The sequence below is a fragment of the Callorhinus ursinus genome, unplaced genomic scaffold, assembly GCF_003265705.2.
Source record: "Callorhinus ursinus isolate GAN/ISIS: 27379988/994484 unplaced genomic scaffold, GSC_fseal_2.0 scaffold2768, whole genome shotgun sequence".
In the NCBI taxonomy this organism is placed as follows: Eukaryota; Metazoa; Chordata; class Mammalia; order Carnivora; family Otariidae; genus Callorhinus; species Callorhinus ursinus.
Window position 1 is genome coordinate 1 of NW_027399822.1, and position 6872 is coordinate 6872.

At 46.2% G+C, this 6872-nt stretch overlaps 1 long non-coding RNA gene across 2 annotated transcripts; it reads right to left on the reverse strand.

Annotated features, from left to right (window-relative positions):
• Nucleotides 1-591: 591 nt before the first annotated feature.
• Nucleotides 592-6768, reverse strand: LOC112818099 (uncharacterized). 2 transcript variants are annotated; one of them, XR_003206523.2, is made up of 4 exons: nt 6110-6768; nt 4354-4475; nt 2674-2816; nt 592-1231 (listed from the first exon to the last, which is right to left on the reverse strand). It is a non-coding gene; the product is annotated as an uncharacterized lncRNA (long non-coding RNA). The 2 variants fall into 2 exon arrangements; XR_003206524.2 differs by having other exon boundaries at nt 2674-2863.
• Nucleotides 6769-6872: the final 104 nt, after the last annotated feature.

Sequence of the window (6872 nt, forward strand, 5' to 3'; positions counted from 1 at the left end):
AACTGAGCAGAGAGTTGCTGGAAACACTCATAATTAAAACGCGAAGGAGGAAAACCTGAGCACAGGGGCCAAGGAGGTGACCTAATAGGTGGAACAGGTCAGGTACATACAGCGGGGAGCAGTGGGGGTGAGACTGGAGGGTGACTGCCCCCCTCCATGAAGCAGCCATGTAGGAGGGAGGGTCTGATGTTGCCGGACTGGATGTTCCTAAAGAAAGCTGGAAAGCGAGAAATTCCAGAAAAAATCTATTTTTGCACCATTTGCAAATCACTGAAACACACTTATAAAGATTTAACAACGGGGACCTATGGACATCTGCTCTAAATTGCTTCACAGTAAATACGATGCAGTGTAAATGTATCAGCAGAAGTACACGCTGTGTGACATCATGGGCGCACACACAGATTCTGATGCACACACACACACACACACACACACACACACCATTTAAAAGGAAAACGGGAAAAAAAGCAAAGAGAGTTCTATAGTCCATGCTGTACCACATAGGATAAGGGTACTTGCCGATTTGAAGTGGGCCCTCTGACTGTAATTGTATAATGGGTTGTGATAAGAAAGGCTTGACTCTGTGGGAAGATGGGAAAGAGAGAGAAATGAGTCCAGGAGCTCAGTTTCAGCAAAACTGCAAACACCCACTCCAGAAACGGCAAATACATCCTGCAAGGGCCATCACTGCACAGGGCCTTCTGCTTCCTGACATCTGGCCGTCAGCACACGCACTCACAATTCAGTGGATCGGGGTTCAGGCGAGGTCACTAAGCAGGACACTCAATATCGGATGTCCACTCACAATCTGACCATCAGATACTGACGACTCAGAACTCGACCAAGATAGGTCAGCAACAATTTTCCCAATGTTGCAGTGTTTTCCGAGCCATCTCTAGTCTCCTGTCTCTTCTCCAACACAATTTTTAACACAGTGCATATTGCTCACAGTTAACTGAAAAACGGACTCCTATTCAGACCTGAAGTCAGTAACATTTATGTGATGAGTCCCCTCCTTCACAATATGCAAAAAATCAGACCTCAGAGAGCCAAATCCTCTATCACAACAACCATACACAAAGGCCAATGCATTTTTCAGCCCAGAAGCCACCTCTGGGCTTAAGTGAGAGCCCACTTACTCTTATTTCACTCGGGGTTCCAAGAAGCTAGGATGTCCTCTGCAGATGCACAGCCTCAGATGCCAGACGGCAACTAAAAAGCACATTTACTGTAACAGAATCTTGTATTTAGAAAGGGTGAAAACCTTCTTTTTATAGGTTAAGTAGAACAACCTCATACTTGAAAATTATTTCCAGATGATGAGAATCAGACATCTATGAGGGACAAGCTGAAACTTTTAGGTTCACTAAAAATTTTTTAATGTAAGACTTGACATTTTATTGAAATCACTCATTTAAAAAGAGGGAAGGGAGTGCAGTAAAACCACTGAGAAACCTTGAACTGAGGCCAGGGTTTAGATCTCAGCCCCACCCCTTCATCCACAGGTGCCCTGACGGAAATTCGATTCACTGATTTGAGCCTCGGTTTCCCCCCCAGAATTCACGAGTCTGCTCTGAGCACTGAATGATGATCCAACTGAAGCATTTCACGTGGTACTACAAAAAGTCCCAGCAGAGATTCACAAACTCATCCTCTACAACTCTGCAAACTTTTTAAAACCTGGCCTCATGGTCGCCCCCGGAATATCTCACGTATAGTAAATGACTAAGTTCAGCCTCCTCATCATTCGCACAAACAATATTTACTTGGCATCTGCTCTGGGCCTGGCACCTCTCTATGCCCTGGAGATATCCAAGTACACAAAAGACACAGAACAATTCCAACGATTAAACTATCGTAGGTCATTTCTTTTTAAGGTTCAGAGAAATGACGTTCATGGACAGAACAGTCCCAACGGAGGGTGTCTACTGCATTTGGAAGGACTGCTCGACAGGTTGGAATGAGGATCCCGGGGCCAGCAAGAAAGCGGTGTGGGGGTGCAAGGAGAGCCCCCTAAAATGAGGTCTCCGGCATGCAGACCAGCCCCCTACTGACCGCTGCCTCTGAATCCAGCCGGCTCTGTCCTCTGCTCCAAGCCACACTTACTTGAGGCTGTGCAGCTTTCTCGTGACTATCATTGGAAAGCCGACCTTAGGATACTTACTTGGGAGAAGATCTTCATCCTGAGGAACGATACACAGTAAGTTTTCTAATTCTGTATTCCCTCATACACGGACTGACCATCTTCACGTACTGAACACTAGGCCCCAAATAGCAAAGCCGTACTTAGCGCCTTAAATTAGGAAAAATATGGTCAGAAATGTATTGTTTAGGTGACTTTGGTCTCCGCATGAAGAACGGATGGAGGACAAAAGTTAGGAGGATCTCACAGCTGTCCAGGAAGAAGGTCCGGGGAAGAAGTCACGGGGAGCCTGAACTTGGGGGGGGAGCTGCCACTGGGATGGACGTGGGGAGGCACTGAGAGGTGCTGGGGAAGTAGGACCTAACAGACTTTTCCAAAACCCAGACTGAGATAGATTAGGGAGGGTCAGGAAACCAATGTTGGGGGGGGGTTGGGACCAGCATTTAGGGGATCAAATAGGACACAACAGCTAATATCACAAAGCATCCTGCACGGTGAGGGTGAGCACTGTGTTGTGGTACACCTACTTTTAGTGTGAGAGGAGAGCACGGTGGGGGGGGAAAGGGCCGGCACTCTGGAGCTGGGGAATGGGCTTCAGATTCCAGCTCCACCACGTGTCTGCTGTGAGGCGCTAGAAGTCACTAAACTCCCTGGGCCAAGCGTTCCTCATCTGCACAGTAGAGAAAGTGACAGCACTTCACGGGGTTGTGAGGATTCCTGAGGAAATAAACACGCGAGAGACTCTCCCAGCAGGACCTGCCCTAGTAAGTGCTGTGGGTGTGCCTTTATGACTTATGACACGGTACAGACGTGGGGCCTGAGGTACAGACGCACCACAAATCGACAGACTGCAAAGACCCCCCTGAACAAGCACAGCGCTCTGTATATAGAACAGGGAAGGAACCTGGACTTGCAGGAGCTGCAGTCCATATTGTCCTGGTTCTGCCACTAACCAGACCCATCGCATTTCCTGTGAATGAGAGTAGTTACATACACCTGTTCTTGCCCCCTAACAGAGGAGGTGAGGGACCAAATCAGGGAAGAGCTACAAAAGGCCTTTGTTTCCTATCACCATCACCCAGCCTTGCACATCCCCAAACTCTACCAAGGACACTGTCATGATGACAATAAAATCTTCGTTATCCGACATGGATAGAACTGGAGGGTGTTATGCTGAGCGAAATAAGTCAATCAGAGAAAGTCATGTATCCTATGACCTCACTGATATGAGGAATTCTTAATCTCAGGAAACAAACTGAGGGTTGCTGGAGTGGTGGGGGTGGGAGGGATGGGGTGGCTGGGTGATAGACACTGGGGAGGGTATGTGCTACGGTGAGCACTGTGAATTGTGCAAGACTGTTGAATCACAGATCTGTACCTCTGAAACAAATAATACATTAGATGTTAAAAAAAAAAAAAAAAGAAGATAGCAGGAGGGGAAGAATGAAGGGGGGGCAATTGGAGGGGAAGACGAACCATGAGAGACTATGGACCCTGAAAAACAAACTGAGGGTTCTAGAGGGGAGGGGGTAGGGTGATGGGTTAGCCTGGTGATGGGTATTAAAGAGGGCACGTTCTGCATGGAGCACTGGGTGTTATACGCAAACAATGAATCATGGAACACTACATCAAAAACTAATGATGTGATGTATGGTGATTAACATAACATAATAAAAAAAAAACCTCTTCGTATCGTCAATATGGCAGATGCAGGGGCTCAGGGTCTCACAATTCCACTGACAGCATTCTTCCACACGTGCAGAGGACATGTCTACAAGGATTTTTATCATAACCCCTGTTGTAACAGCAAAGGATGAGAAGCCAAGCACCTCTGCTTCACTGAGGCCCTGGTGACATCACGTATGTGGCTGATGGTGGCAGCAGGTGCAAGCAGCTAGGGACAGGGGCACGAGACAGGCAATCACTGCATTCTTTCTGAATATATATATATTTTTAAAGATTTTATTTATTTATTCATGAGAGAGAGAGAGAGGCAGAGGGAGAAGCAGGCTCCCCGCAGAGCAGGGAGCCCAATGCGGGACTCAATCCCAGGACCCTGGGATTATGACCTGAGCCAAAGGCAGAAATTTAACCGACTGAGCCACCCAGGCGTCCCCCTTCTGAATATATTTTTAACATTTCTGAACCAGGCAGGCACCTTCACAGATGAAACAATGTGGGAAAGTAGAAGGGGAATTTTCATTTACCTTTAATCTCCAGAAGGTGGTATCCATCCCAGCCCCAAGACTTAGAATCTGACAATGACATTCTGTCTTCCGTAGAAATGCCTTTAGCAGCTGACTGATGCCATGGACTCCAGAAACATATCCTGAGAGACAGACAGAGACAAGCTATCGCTCAGTGAGGTCGGAAATCATCCCTGCAGAGTCCACCCCAGGAGAAGAACAAATGAGGAGTCTTCTGCTCTTCTTCGGAGTCAGCGGTTTATCTGTGGACTTCATGGGAGAGAGAGTGACTTTCACATTCTCTTGTTTTTTGCTTTAGGTTATGTTAATCACCATACAGTAGTACTTCAGTAGTTTTTGATAATAGCGTTCCATGATTCATTGTTTGCGTATAACACCCAGGTTTTTTTTTTTTTAAAGCTGTTTGAACTCAAGTAAGTACAATCTACTTGATGGTGGAATTAACCACCTTAAAAAAAAAAAAAGTCCCATAATTTTACATATGAAAGCCAAGGGTTTTACATAAAAACATCAGGTCTAAATGTTCCTCTTGGAAATATACTTTCTCTCGGTTAGGTGTAAGCCTCTCAGGACTCTGTGAAAACTCAACAATGCGAGATCATGACGAAAATAAGATTCTGGGGTCAGGAAATGGGGCAGATAAATGTCAAAGCAAAAAGAAAAAAGAAAAGCCGTATTTCCACTATGTTCCCTTCCTCTCCATCCCGTGTGGGTAAGGGCCTCTGTTTATAAAGTGGCCTCATAGACCGTCTGTGGGAGGGGAAGGCACGAGCAAACGTTGCCGAATAAATGGACTGGTTCAGCTCTGGGGTGGGGAGCTGGAGCAAAGGCGATGAGAAATAAAAGAGGGGGAAATGGAAAATAATATCTGTTCTAAGAGGGGGAAATGGAAAATAATATCTGTTCTAAAGCCCTGTTGCTTAAAGCATAACTACTTTTAAGAACAAAATTTCAGTAGCATTTAGAAACTTACTGCAATGTGACATAGGAATTCTATGTCTATTGATTCTCCTAATAAACAACTTCAGCTTCTATTTTATGTGACTCTTGTATTTTATTTTTCTAGGAAATCATTTTTCATGTATGTCACAGAATATCGTCCACAAGAGATTGGGTATTGGAACAAAACTTTAAAGATGCTCACCACATGTTGTTAGGGAAGCATTCTCCTAGTGGGCCCCAGTCTGGAGATGCCAGCCCAGGCAGAGGAAGAAGGAAGGAAGGCCGGCTGACACGCCCCCTGGGGCACCCAGCCCCCGGGGCCCCAAGGTGGGTTCCCACCTCTGCAGCACTGGTTAGGAAAGCTGCTTCAGGAGACCAGGAAGGAAGATTTCAGGCCTCTTAGCCAGGCCTGGCCCCATCTCCCCGATGCCTGGGTTCACCCTCAGCTCCAAGTAAGGTCCATGTCCTTATTCTCAGGAACCACCACTTTGCACTTTCTTTACATTTCTTATAGAATCTACCCATAGGATCCATCTTTAGGGTGAGGATTCCCTGCATGCCCAAGGACTAGGGTCATTTGGTCAATTTCTCAGTCTGACTGAGACTGAGTCACCCTCCCATCTCAAATCCCTTCACTGCCTTGATAGAAAGGCCTTCAGAGCCTAATAGTGTTACTATCATTTTACTAAGATCAAGAAAGTAATTCCTTACTTGACCAGTTTACAGTAAAAGATAATATAAATGGCTCTTAAACATATAAAAATGATCTTCACCCCCAAAATAAGAGGAACATAAAATAAAATTACTGGGGCACCTGGGTGGCTCAGCCATTAAGCCTCTGCCTTTGGCTCAGGTCATGATCCCAGGGTCCTGGGTTCGAGCCCCACTTCGGGCTCCCTGCTCCTCAGGAAGCCTGCTTCTGTTCCCTGTGTCTCTCTCTATCAAATAAAGAAATAAAATCTTTAAAAAAATTATACAATAAAATTACTGAAGACACCATCTTTCACATATCAGATTAACCACGATGAAAAGGTTTCTGATACACTGTGCTGGTGAGGATGTTGGGAAATGAGCACTTCCATTTGCCACTGGAGAGAGGGAACACTGGAACTCTCTCTTTTGAAGAATGAATCCCTAAAAGCTCATCTACCTCAAAAGGCCAATAGAGGTACGTCTGGCGCTCCATTACAAATGTCGGCAGACTCAGCCATCCATCTTGGTGCTCACACAACATGGCCTGTCACCGTCCCCATGGCAGCCATTTCTTCCCTCTCTTTACTCATGCGCCTACCTCCTTCCCCAAGACCGTAGAGAGCACAGAACCTCACCTCATCCCTCACCTAGAAGACCTGCCACCACTTATTCCCTCAGCAAACCCACTGGCGAGAGCCAGTCAGAGAACTCTGCTCGACCAGAAGTTCTGTGTCCATAGGAAAGGAGATCCAGGGTTGTTTCGGAAAACTCACGAATGACTACCTAAGTATTTCCCCCAGCTCTGTATTAGGAACCAGTCCTATGAGGAATTCTTAATCTCAGGAAACAAACTGAGTGTTACTGGAGTGGTTGGGGTGGGAGGG